At 37.2% G+C, this 11,719-nt stretch overlaps 1 protein-coding gene across 2 annotated transcripts in view; it reads right to left on the bottom strand.

Annotated features, from left to right (window-relative positions):
- Positions 1–268: 268 nt before the first annotated feature.
- The window catches only part of LOC105221995 (uncharacterized), a 223,629-nt gene continuing 212,178 nt past the window's right edge, over positions 269–11,719 (bottom strand). Inside the window, exons 3-6 of one of the 2 annotated variants that reach the window (XR_007423132.1) lie at positions 1,171–1,292; positions 971–1,114; positions 730–904; positions 269–653 (exon numbers count right to left, since the gene is read on the bottom strand). The gene's annotated coding sequence lies outside the window, so the exon portion shown is untranslated. Of the gene's footprint in view, positions 905–970; positions 1,115–1,170; positions 1,293–11,719 lie in introns of both variants that reach the window. The other variant, XR_007423130.1, reaches the window with a different exon arrangement.

Genomic DNA, 11,719 nt, shown 5'->3' with positions numbered 1-11,719 from the left:
CAAGCAAACCGCACGAAATATTGTGAAGGCCACCGTTTGCCTGCATAATTGGCTTCGTGAAAAATCAGCACCGGATGATGTATGTGTACACCTACAAAACATACAACGCGAAGAGCAACCCATTTTGCAAAGTTTTCTGCAACCAGTGATGTCTTCTCACAGTAACCATGCATCTCAAGATGCTATTGCAGTAAGGAGAATGTATACAAATTATTTCAAAAACTTGCCAGAAAATATATGAAATTGCATTTGAATAAACACTTCCAAACTAAGTTAACTGTCTTTATTTTGGTGATTAGCAAATAAAATACAAATACAAATACAAAAATTACAAATACATTTTTTGAGCTTGAAATATTTTTTGCATTATTTCAGATTTAAGCTCAGATTTGACATTCTCTGGTAATTTTTCCATTTCGGATTGAAAATATAAATAGAAAGGATCCTGTGGCGCACTTAAAATACCTGATGCTAAGGTATTCAGTTTTTGCAAGGCTGTTTGCATTTCGGTGTCAAAAGTTCCATGTTTTGGCTTCTTGCGTTTAAATGTTGGGGTAGATGAAGATTCATCCATGGAGGAGCTTATGACTTCAGGATCTCCGGCCATTTCGCCAAAAAGTTTTTGCATGCCAGTGTAGTTTGTAGTTGTTGGTCTGTAAATATATTCATGAAATTTAATACCTGCGCGTTTCTTACACAATTTACTTTGGACTTGGTCATGAAACTAACAACAAAACTTACTCCTCATCTTCTACATATTTCCGTAAAAATTCCATTTCTGATAACAAAAAAGTATCCATCTGCTTTTGTACACGCCTCGCGCTTCCACTTGGGGCGTTACTGCTGGCAAGCGCGTTTTTAAATTTATTTCGGGTGCGTTTCCACAGAACTTGCACTTCATCCTCTACATAATAAAATTAATCAACACATACTTATTAAAGAACTATTTAGTAAATATAGTGCATCTTACTTGGCAATTCAAGTGCGTCCGCGATTTCACCCCAAGCTATTTGCTTAAGCTTATTATTTTTGTACTCTTTTTGGCTGAGATCATACAAGAAGGTGTACTTTTCCTTTTGCACTTCTGAAAAAAGCTTTTTGAGCAACGCAAAATCTGAAAACGATTGACTTTAATTAAATGCTTAATAAATTGTAATAAATTTTAATTACTTTGTCCAGCCGGCGAAGATATTGCGAACTTTTGATGAAAGATGACAACAGCTGACAATGGTTTACATGGTCGGCTACATGTAAATTTGTAGTTTTTATTCCAAATCGTACATCCAATTTGGCTGAAAATTACAAAAACATGAGTAATGGCAGTCCTGATCATCAAGTTGTCCGGACAGAAAATCAAAATCAAATTGATTCGAACAAAGAGAGTTCAGCACATTTTGGTTACGCTCTCACTGAGACAAAGTGGGAAAAGAACGTGTAAAATTTCCAACAAAAGTTGTCCGGACAAGAACGATGAATCCGGCTTTAGTGTCTAATAGATTTTCTTTAGGTATGTCCTTTGAAATATTAGGGTGGTTCGCCGTTATCTTTTTTAACGGAAACCCTGCTGTATTGAGAGCTGTGGGAAACTGTGGCTTCCAGACATAAGTTTGTGTTTTCAACACTTGTGCTGCCAGAGGAAATTCTGACTTTGTGTCTTCTGACAGTTCGTGGAGTGTACGAATGGCTAGGTATAAGGCACAGCTTACGCCAAAGGTAACTGTTTTTAATTTGAAGTCGCGTAGTGAACTATTGGGAGATTTTCGGAAAATAATTCGCTGAAAATCTTGATCACATATATGTATGACTATTTGTCGATACATTTTTTCGACATCCGCCAGTTTAATACGAGAAGCATTAAATCTGGCTGAAGCGTGGGTCCCGTAAATAAAATATCATTTAGGGAATTCCCCGAACTTGAAGATTTTGATGCTTTAAAGACAACTCTCACCTTTGTGTTTTTTTGTCTGGCTTTATTACTGCATGATGTGGCAGATAAAATGAATAGTATTTACTTTTTATAATTTTTTCGCCAGGGCTGTTTTCCTCCATATGGTCTAAATGGAGGTATTCTTTTAAAACCCTATTGCCTTTTTTAAGTAGGTTCTTTTTCATACTTAAAAACTATTGGATAGCAGAGGTGCGGGATGACCTAAGGCGAGTGTGTGGGGAAATTCTGGCCTTAGTGGTATTCGTACCATTATCTAATCGAGTGTTTGTGGATTTGTAAAAATCTTCATCCTAGTTTTGTTGGTAGTTGTAGCCTACTTTGTGCCCTAGACGCTATAAATGATCATTAAGATCCTTGGTCTATTAAGGCCCTCGGTGCTCGGTGGAGTTCACTGATGTGGGTGATAATACACTGCTTTGGTTTTTGATGTGTTGCGTCTGAGTGCTTCGTGGCAGTTTTCTGAATTTGTTGGTACAATTAAACCTGTTGCCCTTTTTACGTTTGCGCTGTTTGTTGTTGCAATTAATCCCGCAGCTCTTTTAACATTAGCGTTATTTTGAGCGAATCTGGAAAAATTTGTAATATGAAGCATTGAGTGATGTCGTTTATGGCAATAAACGCAATTAAATTTGCTTTCGCAATCTTAAAAAGTTTTTTCGTTCTTACGAAATTGTTTCTTTCGTTAGTATTTAATTTTTTAAATTTCTCGCAAGATTTCAGCTTGTGCCCTCTTTTACACAGTTCGCATGACGTATGTTTGTTTTGTTCGGATGTGAACGATTGTGTTTTGAAAAAAGTACGATTTAAGTTGTTGTTACTCACTTGGGGCCTAATGAAGCTTTGATTTAGGTCATGTTGAACGTTTTTAGTTCTGACCATTTTTTTATCTACCCTTTCATATTGGGTAGTCAGAAAATCTTTCATTTTTTGCCACTTTGGGCACTTTTTTCGTAGTGAGACCGATTGCTCCCACAAACATAACGATTTTTCTGGTAATGCAGCTGTGAATAAATTTACCAGAATGGGGTCCCAATTATCTGTGGGATTATTCTGGGTCGCTAGAACCGACAAGCAATTTGAAACAGTGGATTGATGTTTTATAAACTCTTCACTTGTTTCTTTCTAAAATTTTTGGAAATTCATTAATATTGTCACTTGCTTGTCGACTAATATTCTTTCGTTATCATGACGAGGTTTTAGAGCTTCCCAAGCAAAATTGAAAATAAGAGCGAACTGTTTGTCTGTTACGCCTGCTTGGCCTTTTGTTTTGTGTCGGAGGCGATACAATTTTTGCACTTGTGATAATTTGGATAGTTTATATACACAGCTGTAAACATGTCCCGGAAAGACGGCCATTTTTCATAACCACCATGAAAATTTTCAGTGACATATGCGGGCACCTTGAGGTGGATGCCTGAACTCGTCTCCTGGCTTTGAACTTGTGGCAGCTCTACTCTCGGTTGTGGGGTAGGTGCAAGTGCTTTAATTAATATCAACTAGATTTTCCTTTTTGATATCTAATACCGATTCAGAATTGTCTTGAAAGCTGAAAATCGAGTGCAGTATCGAATTAGACTGTCACTCTAAGCAATAACCTTATTGTATGAAATATCTTTCAGCTTTCTTTGCTTTGTTGCACCTTGCTTTGAGCGTGTAGCTTTTGCAGGTGTACATGGGCTCTTTTCTTCAGAAATCATTTTTTGTACTTTTAGATATTGTGATGATTTAGATTCCTTGGAATCACCGTTCATTTAGTTACTATAGGAGGTAAAAATAAGAGAAAAATGAAATTCTCTCAGTGTACACTGATAACAATAAAAGTTTGTAGTTTTCTTGTATACGCAATATACCAAATAACGAACGCGTATTTCGTTTTCCTTATTCCCGGTTCTTATTTAGTTGTGCTATCAGTTTGTTCTTGTTTTCTTTATATTGTTATGTATCCAGATATTCCCCACACCCTACACACCATATTCCGTACGCTTCCCAACACTTAATCTCTATTTCTCCTTGTCTCCCATCTCCTATTGCAATAATTATCATCTCGTCCACTCCACCCTCTATTCGCTTTAAGTAGGCTATGTGCATTTCAATGTAACTAGAATAAGTCAGTTCGATTTTTGAATTGCCGAAATAAAGAACTCGCTTAACATACTTAACTATATTTTATTTAATGTTTTGTACTGGTTAGTATATACTTGTGTATACGAGCGATAATGAGAGAAAAGCAAAAGGTTAATGACTTTTGTATATGAGTCTGCACGATATGTGTGTCTTTGTATGTATGTATTAGACAATTGGATGCTAATGTATGTATGAGCTTTTCTACCAATTCTTAGTTTTTTTGTTTTATTTTGACCGTATATATATGTTATTTTTCTTTGTTTTTAAGTAATAAATTTAAAAATTTTTAATAATTAAACAGTCGCATTTACTTAATTATTTTCGATAAGTTTTAAAATTTTAATTTAATTTAGTAACCTATGTACGTTATATAAGTTAAAAAACTTTTGTTTATGCTCTTTTGTTGGGAGCAATGCTCATTTATTTGGGAGCTATGCTCCTTTATTGAATTCTGTGTAAAAACTAAATTTTACAATTTATTACACTTAACTCTAAACCTAAGTTTGCCGCTGCAACGGGTATGGAGTTTGCTGACGCTGCGCTTCCCACAGGTTGTCACTACACGTGTCGCACTTTCAGCGATTTAGTTGGTGTCGTATTACATTGCTTTGTATCATATTGTATGATATTAATGCAATATATGATACCTTTTAAATGTGTGGGGTGCTAACTTATATACCGACATAGGCAAATTGTATGCCGTACGAATAACGCGAGAAGATATCATCGGAGAGGTGCAGGTATGCACTTTTGGTACAGATGTAAATTTGTAAAATTTCAACGATACTGTTTATACATATCAGAGAGCTGCAACGATCACAATTTTTTCAATGATACCCGATCATTGACTCAGATTTTTTGTGATGGAAAACTTTGCTTCAACAAAAATGAATGATCGTAAGCGAGCGTTCTCAAAGCGAACAATCAGTTTCAATCACTGTTGCTTGTTTCGTAATGATTTTTCTCGATCGAAAGCTTTGTGTGAGCAGCAAAGAATGTTCGAGACTGCTTCTTGCATTCCGATCGATCACAATCATACCGTTTGGTCATACCGGGTGGTTCCTGCCAGCAGCGCAGTCGCTGAGCGTTCTTTTTCTTTAGCTGGAAATATTATAACTGAAAAAAGAAATAGGCTCGGACCATGTTCAGTTGATAATTTATTGTTTTTAAATTCATTTTTTTTTAAGTTTTAGCGATTAAGAAACCAAGTTTATTACCTTCTTTTAATTTTAAGTTTTTGTTGATCTCAATGAAGAAGTGATAAAAATTTGAAATTTGTGTTCCCTAATATATTAAACATTACCTTTGTTTATTATTTTAAGCATTAATTGAATTTTAGTTTTAAGCGTTAAAAATGCAGAAATATATGCTTGTTTCCGTTAAAACACACAAATACGAGGGCTGTCCGATAAATAACCGACCTAACCATGACGCACGCGACTTTTTCAAAAATTTTTTTTTTTTATTTTTCTACATAGTCTCCTTGTAACTCCACACACTTCTCCCAGCGATGCTCCCATCTCTGCAACCCTTCCAAATAGTACTTGGCGTCTTTGTCTGCAAAATACGAGTTCACGAAAGAGATAGCCTCCTCATTTGACGAAAATCTCTGGCCGCCGAGCGCAGTTTTAAGTTGAGGAAACAAAAAAAAGTCGCTTGGTGCTAGATCCGGTGAATAAGGTGGGTGGTCAAGCAGTTCGAACCGCAATTCGTGGATTTTCGCCATGGCGACTGTTGAGGTGTGAGATGGTGCGTTGTCTTGGTGGAACAAGACTTTCTTTTTTTGCAAATGTGGCCGATTTTTCGAAATTTCTTCCTTTAGCTTGTCCAATAATGATGCGTAGTATGCTCCTGTTATAGTTTTTCCTTTTTCAAGATAGTCGATAAAAATAATTCCATGGCTGTCCCAAAAAACACTCGCCAACACTTTCCCAGCCGAATACACAGCTTTAGGTTTTTTTGGGGCTGGTTCCCCCTTTTCAATCCACTGTTTAGATTGGGTTTTTATTTCGGGCGTATAATGATGAATCCAAGTTTCGTCTACAGTTATCAATCGGCGCCAAAACTCGGTCTTATTGCCTCTAAACTGAGCCAACAGAACGCTGGAAATGTTCATGCGCGCACGTTTGTGGTCTAGCGTAAGCAAACGCGGCACCCAACGCGCGGACAGCTTTCTCATGCCCAAATCTTGGTTTAATATGTGACAAACAGTTTCTTTTGACATCTTCATAATCTCAGCTATTTCCCTAACTTTAATCCGGCGGTCGTCTAGTACCAATTGATGAACTTTAGCGATGTTATCGTTAGTGGTTACAGTTTTTGGACGCCCAGGACGTTCATCATCTTCCAAGCTCCTGCGACCACGTTTAAATTCAGCTGCCCAAAATTTTACGGTGGTAAACGATGGTGCAGAGTCCAACTCATCTTTGATTTGTGAAGGCGTATTGCCTTTCAAAAATAAAAATTTAATTACAGCTCGATATTCAATTTTTTCCATTTTGGGGAAATCACCGAAATAGACTCACAAAAACGACTGTCAACAGATAATTGCGCAAGATAAATTTCTGAAATTTTGGCGAGTAGCTATTATAATATGCACAATTTGAAGTAGAAACTTTTTTTTCAGATGTGCCGCTAGCTTCACGTTGAGGTCGGTTATTTATCGGACAGCCCTCGTATGTATGTATATACAAACTGTGCACATACATATTTGCAGGGCAATTCTCGATCTGATTGGTTCAATCACAATCAATTCAAACGCACACTTAATCGATGTATGAGTTTTCGTGCATCATTGGACTTGATCGTGTTTTTCTGTACAATCATATCCAATCATTATAGCGGAACCGAACAATCAGTTTCAATCAGTAAGCAGAGCAATCAAATCAATTGATCGAACTCCTTCGTTTTGAGCACGAAACTCGATCGAACAATTTTGTTGCGAACCGCTGTGCTGAGTTGTGACCGTTTTGAGTGTGGCTGTTCAAACCGGATCGATCATACTCAATGCAGGTCTCTGATACATATGTACATACGTGTGGACACGTTAATTTGGTTTCCCACTTTGCTTCGTTATGTAATATAGGTACGTATTATACATACGTGGTGACTATTGTGCATAAATGTATGTTCTTTATAAAATTTGTGTGTATGTATACACAGGGTAGCATAGCTAGGCCTTTTTCTAGATATGTACATATATGCCAATATTTTATATTGTATATAATTCTATATTATATTATACAAGTATACTGTTCATACATATATTTTGATGTACATATGTAGTGCACCAAATTGTTTTCGGTTTCCCGGTTATCCACCGTAAGTTGAAACAGTTTGGTAGCAACCTTTCTACTAAAAGTTAACAGGTTTGTATGCAGTTTTTAGAAAGATGAACTGTAACTTTCAACATCCATATTTGCAAATATAGACAAATTTTATAAGAATAGATGGAGTCGATACACTCACTTTGTGGCGCTTCAAGGGTCTTTGAGGGTGTTGCGTCAAGCGACAAGATATATATGTATATTTAAACCTGAAATTAAAATTAAGAAAAATGAATTTTACAAAATTATAAAATATTAAATTATTTAAATTATTGTATACTTACCTTAATTATGCATTCATACTACTAATCTACTACTTACATTAATACTTACCATAATCTATTACAATATTGAACGAAAAGTTGAAGATAATTATATTTACCCCTTTTTTATACATATGAACATTACCACTAGTTTAAGCCGTTAGTTTAAGATTTAGGCTAAGCAACTAAATGAAATAAAATAAAGATGCTATTGTATTTGAACTATCGAACCGAACGCACGCGTCTTCATTTCTTATCGCATTTAATTATCGTGGCAGGCAATTAGGCTTATTAATTTTATTCGCGCATTCCCAAGTTTTTATTATCGCTTCTCAAAAACGCTTGAGAATTTTCATGGCGCCCGAGCAGGGACTTAGTGCGTGAACTAAGAATATTTTATTTAACTTTCGTTTACGGTTTTAATAACCATATCGTTTCTAATTGCCTGTCAATCTCGGTTTTCGGTGTTCGGCTTTCGGCGAAGTGAAAGTGGTGACCAAAATTAAAAAAAAAAATATATATGTACATATAACACTCGTGTTGTATATTTAAACACATTAAAAAAAAAATTAAACCTGAAACAAAAACAAAAAAACAAAGAAATAAAAATACATAGTTAACTAAAAGTACATGTAGATACATACCTATGTATGTACATAACCAATATAGTGGAAGTGACAGTTGTGCAGTGATAGTGATACCTAAATAAAGGAAAAATAATTATAAACCATAAAACACAAAACTAATGTGATACTTACCTACATACTTACGTTAAAGTGAAGGTGCGACTTTAAAAGTGGAGTGATACAGTACAGCAGCAAATAGTTAAAAACGAAACAAAGGAAATTGAAAAAAGGGAACCTGCAATAAATAAAATATACATAAAAATCATATACATACATTTGTACTATCTCCCGCTTACTTACCATATTAGAACGTACATATGTATGTACAAGTGCGTGCTGAAGTGCTTAACTGAAAAAGAGACAAACAAAACATACATAAGTGTAAGGAAACTGGGAAACGGTAGGTACAGTGGTTCACAAAAAATTCCACCAAAGCGTTTGAAAAAGTTTCGCATGAAAGTACCGTGAAAAAATAATAATAATTATTAAAATTAAAAGTGCCGGTCTAACGCTAATTAAAAAAAAAAAACGCTAGACAGTGAAGTGCCGCTAATATCTACCGCTGTTTGTGCCGTACCACTAAAAGTTACCGCTTCCAGTGCCGCTACAAAACTCCGCAAGATTATACCGCAAAGTGTCCAGTTTCTACAACATCACTTCGCTGCTGCCACAACGTAGCTGCTACCATCAATCGCTGCTTCCATCACTCGCTACTGCCACCAAGCCGCTGCTACCATCGTCGCCGCTGCTGCTATCCTCGCTGCTGCCACCAAACCACTGCTGCCATCGTCGCTGCTGACATCAAGCCGCTGCTACCATCACACCGCTGCTGCCATCGTCGCTGCTGCCATCAAGCCGCTGCTACCATCGTCGCCGCTGCTGCCGTCGTCACTGCTACCATCAAACCGCTGCCGTCGTGGGAATGAGCTGCCGCTGCATTCTCTGCAAAAGGGACGTAAGCGCCGGCAAACAGCCGACGCACCAGGTAACGAGTGCGATTTACTGAAAACAGTGCAAAAAAAAAAAAAAGACAAACATAAAAAACAAGTGCACTTTCAGTTCTTGGCTCTCCCTTTTCACTTTACATCATATTGAATATATTGTATTTATTATATATACATATACATATAAATTGGTACATACTCATATGTACGTACATATATACATATACGAATTAAAAGTGAATAAGGGATTTTGGGATTTTGCGGTAGCCCTTTATTTTGAAATAAAGGTGAACAAATCTTAATTGCAAATTAAATTATTATATTTTTCGCAATTTTTTCGATCTGCGTTTGCAATTATCGGTCGTTTTTTCGCAATTTTTGTCGATTTTCGTTCGGACATTTTCCGATTAAATTACTTTTTTGTGCTATTGCTCATTTTGCGCATTTATCGGTTGGCTTTGGTATACTTGGGAATCGAGATTATTTATTTCTCGTTTTCGTCACCGATTCCAAATATATTTGTTGCTAACTTTTATTGCGATTAGTTTGGCTTTCGTATATTTGGGAATCGACATTTATTTTTCGTTTTCGCTATCGATTCTTAGTATATCTGTTGCCAACCGTTATAGTCTTTTTTCGGAAATTTAATTTAAACAAGCAAAATGAGCAAGCCAAAGCCAGCTCTCGCAAGCCTGTCTCCAAGTAAGGAGTTGACGGACTTAAAATCGTTAAGACGTCAAAGAACGCTTGCGAAAAGTAGTATTTTGCGCATTAAAACGGGCCTTCTCGAAAAGACTATGTCTTTAGATCCAATAGAATTGGAATGTCGTTTAGATATATTAAATTCACATAGTGAAAAATTAATGAAATGCCAATCAAAGATTGAAGAAATTGATGAAGACGACATGGCCCGAGGGGAGTTAGAGGACATCATCGTTGAAACGAAGTCCATAATAAAATCAATTTTAGCGAAAAATAAAACTTCATTTGCCGAAACCTCTTTCGTAGCTTCTCACAGCTCAAGGCTCCCTAAAATGAATTTGCCGAAATTCAAGGAATAATATTCAGAGTTTAAAAATTTTATGAGTTTGTTTGAGAGCTTGGTTCATAATGATCCAAATATCCCAGATATAGAAAAATTTAACCATTTGGTTAATTGTCTATCTGGAGAGGCTTTGGGAACAGTTAAAGCATTTCAGATGTCGGATGAAAATTAGCCGAAAGCGTTGGCAAGTCTCAAAAAAGTTTATGATAATAAATGTTTGATATTTTTCAATACAATATCTAAACTTTTTGAGCTGCCAACAATCCCAAAGCCTTCTACGCCTTCCCTGCGTTCAATGATTGACGAAGTGTCAGCGGTATATGATTCATTGCTATCGCTGGGCGATGAAAAACAAATAACGAACGCAATAATCATACACATCGTAATGACAAAGGTTGACCCTGCCACCCGATCCAAATGGGAAGAAGCGCTTGACTATGACAAACTGCCACTGTGGAAGGACTGTGAAGCCACCCTAAATAGGAGATACCAGCAACTATCAGCGGAAGGAGCATCACACTCTAGGACGAAGCCCATACCTGCAAGCAATGCGCATCATAGGAAACAACAACATATGGACAGGACCAAATCGGCGCTGGTTGCTGCAAATACAAGGCAGCCTCTTTGCCAACAGTGCAAATCGAGGGATCACCATTTGACTGCCTGCCCCACCTTCAAGGCGCTTCCGGTGCAGCAGAGGTTCGAGTTCGTGAAATCGGTGCCCTTATGCATAAATTGTTTGCGTAAGGGTCACACGGTTTCCAAATGCAGAGCGGATCGTTGCCGCATATGCAATCGATCCCATCACTCGCTGTTGCACCAGTATCCAGTGTCCTTTCCCGCTGTACCTCATCCGCAACCATCAACCACACATGCCATGCATACAGCGAGTATACCGGATCGGGTAATGTTGGCGACAGCTGTTATTCAAGTGAGGACCAGTTACGGTGAATACCTGCCTGCGAGGACTCAGGCTCCCAAGTCAACTTTATGACGGAGGACTTGGCACAAAAGTTGCGGATTCGTCGCCAACACAAAACGCTGAACATAATAGGAATTAGAAATTCCAACACGAAAGTGGGGACAAAACTAAGCGCGTTTGTTAAGTCGCGGGTAAATAATTACGAATTTTCGGCGGAATTCTGGATAATGCGTTGCATTTCGGCTAACCATCCAGACCATAACATAAATTTTAGTGGCCGGAAAATTCCGCACAATATTGAATTGGCGGACCCGGAATTCCACAAATCTAAAAAAGTGGATGTCCTTTTGGGTGCTGAAACATTTTTCGAGCTTTTAGCTGTTGGTCAAATTAAAAATGGTCCTAACCAACCAACTCTTCAGAAAACCCTTTTAGGATGGATTGTATCTGGCAAATACGCCAGTAATATAAGTTTTCCGCCCAGATTACATAGCACATTATGCCAAGCTGAAGAAGACTTA

The sequence above is a fragment of the Bactrocera dorsalis genome, chromosome 6 (assembly GCF_023373825.1).
Source record: "Bactrocera dorsalis isolate Fly_Bdor chromosome 6, ASM2337382v1, whole genome shotgun sequence".
Classification (NCBI taxonomy): domain Eukaryota; kingdom Metazoa; phylum Arthropoda; class Insecta; order Diptera; family Tephritidae; genus Bactrocera; species Bactrocera dorsalis.
This window is presented reverse-complemented; position numbering and strand designations above follow the sequence as displayed.